General features: G+C 34.3%; 1 protein-coding gene across 3 annotated transcripts in view; it reads right to left on the bottom strand.

Moving 5' to 3' along the window:
- Positions 1 to 8,159, bottom strand: part of tsnare1 (T-SNARE Domain Containing 1) — a 196,022-nt gene extending 187,863 nt beyond the window's left edge. For all 3 annotated transcript variants that reach the window (XM_051864836.1, XM_051864835.1, XM_051864834.1), the window contains exon 1: positions 8,052 to 8,159. The gene's annotated coding sequence lies outside the window, so the exon portion shown is untranslated. The remainder of the gene's footprint in view (positions 1 to 8,051) is intronic.
- Between the last annotated feature and the right edge of the window lie 4,220 nt (positions 8,160 to 12,379).

The following is a 12,379-nucleotide window of genomic DNA, read 5'->3' as shown; positions in this document are numbered from 1 at the left end:
ATACAATCAATGGGTTCCTCTAATCACATGAGGTGACAAAATGGAGCCGATGACTATCAAATCTGGGATATCTGAGGCATAACAGGCCAAGGTGAATGCAACTAGCATTGTGTCTGTAAGGGAATAATAAGGAGCTTGTACTAACAAGATCTGAACTTTAACCTCATACTGTGGGTTGACATCAGAAGAAAGGTTCAAATGACATTTCATCTACTTAGAGACTGTGCACAAACCATCTGTATTATATTTCACAGTTTTAGAATAAACATATCTAATAAACCATATACAACTTTTCAGTTGGGCTGCAGAAGGAAAAACCTGAATCATTTCATCTCCATATTAATTTCACATGATTCTGTACAAAGCTTTAAAAGCTATGTTGAAGCCATCAGCCAACGTAAATTCAAACTTCAACTTCATTAAAAATTCATATAGCCAAAATCCAGGTAAGAAATACACTGAATCCTAAAGAAAAAGATCCACCAATCAGAGAATCTATAAGAAAACAAATCAGGATGAAAGAGCTCAGAAGTGACTGCCCAATCCCTTGAAGCTTTGTGAATGTCATAATCAAACCCGTCTCCCTACACTCTCAAACTACTTATGTCACTCCTTTTTTTTTTTTTTTTTTTTAGCAACGATGCTTTAAAATGATTAAAAGTGACAGTAAAGATATTTATAATGTTGCAAATTTGTATATTTCAAATAAATGCTGTTTTTTTTTTAATTATCACAGTTCCCCCAGATATATTAAGAAGCACAAATTTTTCAACATTGATAATAATAAGAAATATTTCTTGAGAACCAAATTAGCATATTAGAATGATTTCTGAATGATCATGTGACACTGAATATTGGAGTAATGACTGCTGAAAATTCAGCTTTGCCATCTGAAGAAATCACATTTTAAAATATATATATATATATATAAAAAAAACAGTTGCTTTAAATTGTAAAAATATTTCACAATATCATTGTTTTAACTGTATTTTTAATCAAATGAATGCAGCTTTGGTGAGCATAAGAAACTTCTTTCAAAAATATTAAGAATTTTACTGACCTCAAACTTTTGATTGGTAGTGTGTGTGTGTATATATATATATATATATATATATATATATATATATATGTGTATATATATATATATATATATATATATATATATATATATAGGCATGATTTTATAACATCATAATTATACATTAAAATTATGTGTAGAAGTCGTTGCTTTGTTATGAGAAAGAATGTCTGGAAAAATGAATTTCATTGATGTCATTCGGAGTAACCGATATAAAGGGACGATTTTGGATCAAGTCATGTGGTCAATATCATGTGACAGGATGTGACATCATTCAGACACCTGCAAAAGACCACATGGTTGTGAAGCAAAGTAACTAACTCTCTTTTAACTATTTGAAAAATGCATGTTTTCACTTGCTCATACGCATGTCAGGAAACATCAGGTCATTCGGTACAACCGCTATAAAACATGGAAAATGTTGTGATATTTTAAAAACTTGTACTAAATATAAAATGTTTGTCATTTTGCTTGCTAGCTAGCTAGCTATCAGCCTGTTAGCATTGTTTGAAAATATCATCATTCGGTATAACCAAAAGTGTCATTCTGTAAAACTGAAATATTGGTTAAACCGAATGACTTTTTTAGTGACCAATTTTGTCCATATTGTAAAAAATGACAAAAGCAGTGTTAATTGATTATATAAAATCACAATCTCATTGTTAACACTTAATAAAACTTCAAAATTAATTATATCTCCATTATGTTTTTTTTTACACTTTTAAAAACCTTCTTCATCAATGACTCATATACATAAATATAATAAGTTTGAGAGTGTAGGGAGATTATATATATATATATATATATATATATATATATTTAAAATATATAGTTTTTATATTAATTGAATGATCCATCTCCACAAGTGAAAATTGTTAAAGCTAAAATAACCCTGCTTCAGACCAGACCAGTTCCACATATGTCTCATACCTTATATTTAAGCACTTTTTATTGCAATAATTATTAGTTTAATTAAACCTAACCCTTGTCCACTCATTACTTGCACATTTCCAAAGCACAGGGCTTGTTATCTTGTTGGGTGAAACCTCTTGTCTGCAGGGGTACACGTATTAAATCGCAGCCTGGCTCTTTCCCAACCGGCTGCTATAATGCAGTCCAATTACGCAGATTTCGAGTTACTTACTTATGCAATCAAGTAATTACAACCCAATCTCACCCGAGTCGCAAGCACAACATAATCTTTAGATTGGCAGGGAAATTATGTCCAACGATGCACCATTTTTCGAGATGTGACAATTGCCTTCTTAATTATGATGCCATTGTGTCAACTTGCTTTCTCAACCTAATCAAAAGCGAGTGTAATCATGAAAGTGGTCCTGAGATGTGGACCATGATGTTGTAATTGCATTTTAATCATACTGGTGTAGGGAACATGGGTTCTTGCTATCTCATCAGTTTCTTAAAATTGAAGTCAGAGAGAGATGTCTGGCAGCTTCGGGAACTAAAAGGGGCCTCAAGGTTTGCTTTAAAACCCATGTAGGACTTTGTGAACCGTCTTGGCCTGACAGCAAGACCAGAGCAGTTTTGTTTGATAAGGTGCAGTGGGGAAAGAGAAGAACGTGACGGGGATAAGAATTAATTTCTTTTCCCAGAATGCACTGCTGTTCTATAGTATTCTATCTTTTTCTTGAACCAAAAATACTTGCTTTAATTAATGAGATTGTATGATGTGATACATCCTACTTGAACAAATGTGATCTATGCCGAGGTAAACTGACTTATTTTGCAATTAGTCTTATCAGCAGGGGCGTAGAAACCATCTGAAAAAGGGGGAAGGGGGATGCTTTATAAATCTCATCAAACCTCTCATGACAAGTTTTTAATCACTATACTTCCAATGGATACACCTATATGAGACACCATATGAATTTGTATTATGAATTCAAATTCATAAATTTATATGAATTAAAATTTACTGAAACTGCAGCACAGAGGTCACCAATTAGCAGACCAGACCCTATATTGGTTCTGTCTGGACCGTGCACCGTTTCTCATTTAGTATAATTGTAAACAAACTACAGCAACAGAAAACAAGAGGTCTGAGTTTGCAATTCTCTGAGTGTTGTATATTCTAAATCTATTTATTTTCTGTTACAATAGAACCAGTTCTTCTTAAAACATGAGAAAAATGTTTTTTCATGCTGCCTGGCTACAGAGTTGGTTTATTCCAATTCCTATTCTGGTGGGAATTTAGGGTATTTATTCCAGACCTTCTCAACCTTTGGGGAGAGAGGAGGGGTCGCAGTGCAGCGCTTCCATGTTCTACGTCCGAACGCAGACTCATTATTGGCCGGCTCCTGAGTCAGCATCACACGCATACGTCGTGCTGCTCATGTGTACAGCGTCGGCCAATACTGAGCCGGCGTTCTGACGTAAACACGGAAGCTCTGCACTTCATTTACTACGTCAAGTGCGTATGACAACAGTTCAAATTGTTAAATAAAGTCATTATTTTTGTTTTGTTTTTGCGCACAAAAAGTATTCTCGTCGCTTCATAACATTAAAGGGGGGGTTTAATGCTATTTCATGCATTCTGACTTATTTACACTGTTAAAGATTTGGATTCTCATGCTAAACATGGCCAAAGTTTCAAAAAACAATTTGGGCGTATAACGGAGTATTTCTGTGCCAAAAATACTCTTCAGATTGCTCACAAACTTCGGACATTTTTTTTCGAGTATGGCCCTTTATTATGTAAAAAGGGTGGAATTCCTTGTACGGGTACTTCTCCCGGAAGAGCGCGCGTGCACACATTGACCAGAGTGAGAGAGCAAAAGCAACGCACTTCGTTCGGCTTTACGGAAGTCATCGGCAGTGCTGCACAGGACTTGCTCAAGAAAGATTTGTCACGTTTTTAGACCACGAAATCAACAATGTCACCCAGTGTTAAGTGGAGCTGAGAGATTTGTGCTCATGCATTACATTGATGCGCTCTCGATATTTGTTATTAAAATAACCATAGAAAATGATAGTTGCAATCACTTTTTTATTGGTTAAAATGAATGGAGAATATCTCGTGTTTTTCCGTGGCTGCTCGAGCCCTCAGGATCGGCGCTTATGGTTTTATAAACAAGGCCCAGCTCTACGCTGGATTTACAGATCGTTTGAAACTGAAAGATGGAGCGATCACAGCGATAATGATCCCGGTCATGAGTTGGAATCGCAGGAGGTAAGTAATCAAATGTCTGTTTTGTTGGCAAAAGTGCATATAATGTAAACAACACGAACGTAGTGAATTCATTATTCATCATTCACTATTCAATATATTCATTATAGTGATTCAAAAGTTATCCATAAATAATGCGATGGTGTATTGAGTGTGTTTGTTTAGTTGACCACTGATAGCTTGCAGACGCTCTCTACACAAAAGCTGCGCGTGCTCGTCACTCTTTAGCTCCGCTCTCACGGCACACCTCCAGGCGCTCGGCTGTTTTCAGAAAGACTCGGTACAGTGTATGTATCTTTTATAAATAGGATAAAACTAAAGACTTTTCGGAGATATTAAGGATGCACTACTACTCTATAGGTACTCAAGATTAACATGAGATTGGCAGAAATTGTGTGTGATGAAAGTTGATGATCAGCTTAGCTTCATGGTACCAACAACGCCTAATTGGACTGGTTTGGTTTTGTCAACTCAAAACTCATTCTGTAACCCCGAGTTTGTTCAACTACCATCATGGAATGGGCCCCTGGGGCCTATACCATGAAACTGGTTTAGATGGATAGCCATGGTATGTTACAGTTTAGTTTTGCGCCAACCCTGGGTTTTAGGCACCATGACAGTGGTTTGGCTTTTAGCGGTGTTCATTGCCATAGTAACTTACACTCCATGGCTAACCTGTTCTGGAGATCTCAAACCGAAATTGGACCAATCAGTTGTGAGCAAAGGGACGCATGTCTAATGCAATAAAGTCACTCGCCCAATTTCTCTTGCTGCAAATTAAAGGTCACTAGTAAAAAAGTTTTAAATACAAAATTGTCTGGCTTTTAGCACTGATTATTTATTATAATTATTTTATATGATTTATATATGATTCATTATTATACCCCTAATCCATTACACATGAGCAATTTTATTTAAGAATTATTATTAAACATTTATTAAACATTTCATTTAAATGAACAAAATGATATAGATATAATATGTAATATAATGTCTGAGTCTCTGTATACCTATATTATCAACTACATAAACTAACTTCACAACTTTCACTTGCACTGATAGCAAGATATTTTATATTTTATATAGACTGAAGGGTGTTGTATTTGTGCTTTTCTTATTATTAAACCACTTTTCACAAGTCATGCTCTGTAATTTAGTGCTGTAAAAGAAAAGTTTAAACTTTTTTTGTTTCAAGTTTAAAGTTGTGTTTACTAATACATGCATCAAAAATAAAATATTTTCTGTGTGTACATTAATAATTAATAAATACATGATTCACATGTGTTCACTTTACATTAAGGTTCACTTTCACAGGTTATTAATGTTTATAAGTCATTAATAAATGGTTCACAGGTTTCCACTTTACATTAAGGTTCACTTTCACAGGTTATTAATGTTAATAACTCATTAATAAATGGTTTACAGGTTTCCACTTTACATTAAGGTTCACTTTCACAGGGTTATTAATGTTCATAAGTCATTAATAAATGGTTCACAGGTTTCCACCTTACATTAAGGTTCACTTTCACAGGTTATTAATGTTCATAACTCATTAATAAATGGTTCACAGGTTTCCACTTTACATTAAGGTTCACTTTCACAGGTTATTAATGTTCATAACTCATGAATAAATGGTTGACAGGTTTTCACCTTACATTAAGGTTCACTTTCACAGGTTATTAATGTTTATAACTCATTAATAAATGGTTCACAGGTTTTCACTTTACATTAAGGTTCACTTTCACAGGTGTTTAATGTTTATAACTCATGAATAAATGGTTCACAAGTGTCCACCCTACATTAAGGTTCACAGGTAACTAATACTGGAATTACATTTTTCATTATTAATATCTAATCAAGTTATGGTTATCTTTGGTTTTATTTTCAAAATAAAGTTGGAATTTCATCTTTAAAAAAAACAAGAAATCAGTTTTTATACACTGCTGTGGATAGGCATCATGACCTTTTTGGAGAGTATCATGGGTAAGACAGAAACTTCTGGTAAGCAACATAGTAAGAAAAGTGGCAGTCATGAGATATTAATAAGAAAAGCACAAATACAACACCCTTCAGTCTAATTATGATAGTAAATTTTTGCTGCATCATGAAATAAACCAGAAATCTGGTTTTGAGTTAAATGTGTTAATAAATACATTTATTAAGCATTTATAACATGTGAGTTAAAAACGGCTCACTATTTGGCAGGTATTGCATTAAAGTCGCCTTTTTTATTCATGCAGTTATAACTGCATTATTAATGATTTATAATGCATTTGTAAATGACTTATTACTCATTAACAAACACCTTTATAAACCCTTTACAAAGGGAACCTTAATGTAAAGTGTTACCAAATCATCCTTAGTTTATCTGTAATATAGTTGTAAGAATATTATATATAAAGGAAATACCAATACCAATGCTTCTTTTGACAATAATTTACTATAGAATTACTCACACATTAAAAAAAAAAAAAAAATTCCTTAACGACCAAGTACACAGTTATGATTGTTCATTATAAAAGACATTTGTTGGGACGTTCATGACAGACAATCATAATGTCACTTTTGATCTGTGTTTGTGTTTTGCTTTAGTTGGACTTTGAGTTAGATTTGCACTGTTCTTAGTTCAGTTTCACGTGTTTTCTTTGTTCAAGCTCATCTTTTGCCATGGTTTTTTATTTGCCCTCATGTGTCTCACCTGTGTCTTGTTAAATTACCTTGTTTAGTCCCAGTGTTTCTGTGCATATATAGCCCTCAGTTTCAGTTGCCCTGTCCATAGATGTTAGTGGTTTTTCTGTCTGTGTTTTTTGAGAAGTTCAGTTTTTGTTATTTTGATTTTATTAATAAATTAGACCACTGCACATAGATCCTGCTTTTCATCCTCGCCATGACATAAGTTTTTTGACAATTATGATTATAAAAATGCATTGTCTCTACTGTCTTGTCTCTGTCTGAAGTTTACTCTCAGTCAGTGGCAACTACATTATCTGATTTTCACCCCAAATAATTTGTTGATAGGCAGATTTTGGTAGAGAAGCATTAGCCACGTAGGCAAGCAAAATACATCAAAAAATACAACAACAACAACAACAACAAAAAGTTACCAGGGGTCTAAAACCTTCAAAAATCAAGGCTTTGTCAAGCCAATATTCAAAGTTTGTCTGTACGAACTTTGCTTTTCTGTATAGAAATTGTATATTAAGTGAGGTTAAATGAACTTTGAATTTCAAAACTTTGAACTTCCTTACACTCGAATTCAAATTGCATGTTCACAACACACAATGTGAACAAAGATCAGTTTACATGTTCAACACTGCAAAACAAAAGATACCCAAAAGAAAAACAATGGCTTATTATGCCAAATCTCCTTAACGGAATGGTCAGCTGAACAGTAATCAAATGATTCAACCAAATTTGATTGGCCAGCAGAAGAAGACGAGACATACATAACAGCTCTCCAAAACATCTAGCTCCTTACGCAGCCATGATAAACCAAATAACACAACTCAGGATTAACACAGAAATTAATAAATACAGTCTTCAGCCCACATAACAGATGGGACACTATGTTTATAATTTAATACATCACCTGCAATTATCCCAACACACACTGTTCTTTCTGAATGCCACGGTAACAAGAGAGCATCCTTTCAGGCCTACCCTCCCCCTTCCTCTCACCTTCTCTCCATCCTTAAACAATGACCTACGCCTGACATAATCTCAGCAAAAAAGAACAATCCATTTAACCAGAGCAAAAACTGAACAAGGGTAATTTTCATACATTACCCTTTTTTTTTCTTGAGAGAGCACTTAGCCTTAGCACTCACACCAGATGCAGGAGAACCTCTCAGATTCAAGCCCGGCTAACAACATCACATGACTCTGTACCATCTGCTCCTTGCTTATAATCATGTGACCTGAATGAAAATGGATTATGGGATATGTAGTTTGAACTTGAGAATGCATTAAAAATTTTAAATTGTGATATAGATTTAATCATTTATATAAATTCATAGAAAATGTGAAAATGTGGAAAAAAAGCATATGGATATATTAATTAAAACTGCAGGATAAATATTATAATTATTATAAATAATTATATAAATAAAAATAAAAGAATTTTGTTTATAATTATGTGATTTTTGAAACAAATTTAAATGTTTTGCAATATTTTTTTCTTCATTTTTTTTCACTTTGCATAGTAGAATCTAAATCATTAAATTTAATTTTTAATGTGGGCTCACTGGAAATAAATAAAAGACGAGGATTAAGTGGAAGAAAAGACTGAACTGAGAAAACGACCTCTCCGGATTGGGGCGAAGAGAGTGGCCGTTAATATTACATTAGCCTTTATCTGTGTGTGGATGTGTGGTGGGTCAGCAAACACCTCTGGGTTAAAGGAGGGTACAGACCTGACAGACAGCCCACTGTCCTCCTGCTACACATGCACATTTCCCCTAGAAAGTGGATGGAATTGTTAAATAAAGATCCTCTGAGAGGGGCTGTACACAGAGAAACTGAATTAAGTGAAACAGGATGTCACTCCCGCCACCCCTTGACCTTCACACACTCACACCGTCTGCATATGCAATGCATGTCAACCTCAAGCCCGGATCTAGGACAGTGCCAGGACCACCTGCCAAATGCGACACTGAGAATTCATCATCAACAGAAAGGAACCGGCATTAATTCATGAAATACAGCCAATGAAGAGGCAACTCCTCTACTTCACTGTGATTAGCTGAACACCCTGTCAGTTAAAAATCATGTTTGCAACCAAATGAATAAAATCAGTAGAAACTGGTGGAAATGGACAGACTAATAGCATAGTAAACAACTCACTTAGACATCATTACTTTCTGTCACATCCAAATGGAAATGAAATGGACATAATAATCTGTAAGAGAGCTGATTTTTAATAACCACTCAGCTCTGTACATTAAAGGTCCAGTGCCGTCATGACACCTGTAGTGTTTACAGGAGTTTTTTTTTTTTTAAATGTCCGTAAAAGACATCACATTCAGATCCCTCGTTATTGTATCCTACAGTCAATCGCTTTTACTGTTTTATAATTTACTTTGGACAGCCATTTCTAAAATAATATACAGGTATAACAACGGTACAAATAAAGCTACACAAAATATGCTTGCTACGATATTATTAGTTGTAGCATATATATAGTATAGTGTGTATATACCTGTATATATATATATATATAATATACACACACACACACACACACACACACCCACACAGTATTGGGAAGATTACTTTGGAAATGTAATACGTTACAGATTACAAGTTACCATATTTAAAATGTAATAAGTAGTGTAACTATTTCAATTACTTTATTTAAGTAACTAATTACATTTGATTATTTTTTGATTACTTTTCTAATTTCCAGCACTGGAACACATTTTTTATCACTCACCAACTCTTAGACAGATTGTAGCCTAAAGCTTTCAGTGGCAATGTTGTTTGATGTAATTGGCAGATGTGGTACACTGCAATTCAAACAAGAGAACCAATCAAAAGCATCAGAATAGCATTGCTTTACTAAATGGCCTTTAAATGGCAGGAGGCATCGTGCCATTAAAAACAGGCAAAGTAACAAATGTTTATAATTTGAAAAAAATTTAAAATGTTTTAAAAAGTAACATAGTATATATTATTATTATTATTATTATTATTAATAAATCATTGAATTATGTTATTAAAAAATGTAAGCTAAATGCTTAAATGCTGTTTCCTATGACAGAGAGGGAACTGAAACATGAATTTACTCTGGATTAAAAATATATATATATAATTTCTGAAGCTCACCACATGCCAGCTATTGTTTCTCATTTGGTTTTGATGTCTGACAGGTGGGCCTGTGTGATACAGATTTCGAGGTCACTGCTAAGGAGGTAGACGTGGCCCTTGTGTTTCCTTACACTGACTGTGGGAGAGCTGTGGTGATAGGACATGAAATGAACCAGCATGCAACAGTCTCCAGACTGAATTATAGATGCCGCCCATCTGCTGACAGAGGAGCAGTCTGTCAGGCCTCCTCAGTGTCACCACTCTGGGGGCTCAGAGATCCTGGCCCGTTCATTCTCACCTCCTGCTGAAATAAGAGAATCACCTCTTGACCTGATCTCTCTATGAGAATTGAGTTTTTTCAGCAGTGAGAATGGTATAGGAGCAGTGACATTATTAACAATCACAGCAACCAATTACTAAAATCTCATTTGATGGTCATTATATTTACAAATAATTCACAAATGTATTAAATATACAGTAATTTGGGAAAAAACACAGCAAAAGTGTGAACAATTTTTTGTTTAATATTTAAAGGCACATGCATGTACATGCTTCACAATTTTGTGTCATTTTGACCCAGAAAAGCATTTCGCTTCAAGGTAAAAAGCTTTCTAATTATATAATTATTGCATTTCTACTCCAATCCGTTTGCCAAGATCATTTAGATGTTGGCTAAAACTTTCCATTTTGCTTTAGTACATGAACTCAATGTGTTTCTGGGTCAAAGTGACTCTGCAAAATGAGATGAAATTGACTGCAATTTACTCACATTTGAGACTTCTTTAAAAGAAGAATCAAACTCAGCTTAGTTGATCTGAAAATAATAGAAATAAAACAAATCCTTTTTTATCTGCTTTTATTCCACACAGTAGAAACCCACTAAATTATAACATAACATAAATTATAGCAGTATAATATGTAATATTATTAAATATAATCATAATAAATATTATATATATATATAGAGAGAGAGAGAGAGAGAGAGAGAGAATATAGCTTTTTTATTTTTATGATTAGAAATATATTATTTGGTATATTATTTAAAATATATATTTTAAACATAATATTATTATTTAAATATATTACATAATATAGCAGTAGTAGTAGAATAGGAATTTTGTATACAATTGTAGCATTTCATAATTTATATAAATGTCCAAGGCAATCTGGTTAAAATCTGAAGCCTTTATTTTACTGAAAACCTGAACGAAGACCTGTGAAGTGTGCCCGTGTGTAGTTGATAATGGTTTTTATTTTAATATTATATATAAAGAAATGCATGGGGGAAATATCAAGATTACATTTGTCATGTCTGTGTGATTTAAAGGGGACCTATAATGCCCCTTTTACAAGATATAAGTCTCTGGTGTCCCCAGAATGTGTCTGTGAAGTTTCAGCTCAAAATACCCCACAGATCATTTATTATAGCTAGTCAAATTTGCCCCTATTTGGAGATGGTCCTCACTGCAGAACACGAGATCCAGGGGGTGAGGTTGGATCCAGATCCAACTCCTCCCACTTTACATATCCCTAAACCTACCCCTCTCCACCCCCTGGATCTCATGTTCTGCAGTGAAGGACTAATGGCCTATTTGGGTGTGAGCAAAAACTGCGTTTTTGTGTGTCCCTTTAAATGCAAATGAGCTGCTGCTCCAGAAGAGGGCAGAGCTTTAACAGCTGTTCAGCCTTACATTGTTCAAACTGGAGTCAGACACTGATGGAGAGACTCAGGAAGAAGTTACAACTTATAGAATGCAACATTTCTGAATGGTTAGTGGATAAATTTATGTAGTTGCTGTGGAGTTGATTTAACTCATCAACTAGCATGTGCCGTCATATTAATCTTTTGTGCAAATCCAGCGTTGAATTGACCCTCGTTTGTGAAGCAGTCTGGCGTAAAATGATGGCATGGTAACAACACTCTAATACAACAACTCTTCCTCTTCTCTAAAGCAGCCCAACATGGCCTCATCCCCTTTGCTGCATGTTCTCGGGGGCAGGGTTTATGTAAATAATAGGGTTAGTGATGTCAATGTTAATCTTAAGTACCTATAGAGTAGTATAGCATCCTTCATATTGCCAAAAAGTCTTTAGTTTTATCATATTTATAAAAGATATATACGCTGTATACTCAAAAAAAAAAAATACCCCGAAGTTTGTGAGGATTTGGAAGAGTATTTTTGGCACAGAAATTCTCTGTCATACGTCCAACTCATGTTTTGGCCATGTTTAGCATAATAATCCAACTCTTTAACAGTGTAAATAAGTCACAATGCATTAAATAGCATTATACCTCCCCTTTAAACAGA

This window comes from Ctenopharyngodon idella, chromosome 16 (assembly GCF_019924925.1).
Source record: "Ctenopharyngodon idella isolate HZGC_01 chromosome 16, HZGC01, whole genome shotgun sequence".
Lineage (NCBI taxonomy): Eukaryota > Metazoa > Chordata > Actinopteri > Cypriniformes > Xenocyprididae > Ctenopharyngodon > Ctenopharyngodon idella.
This window is presented reverse-complemented; position numbering and strand designations above follow the sequence as displayed.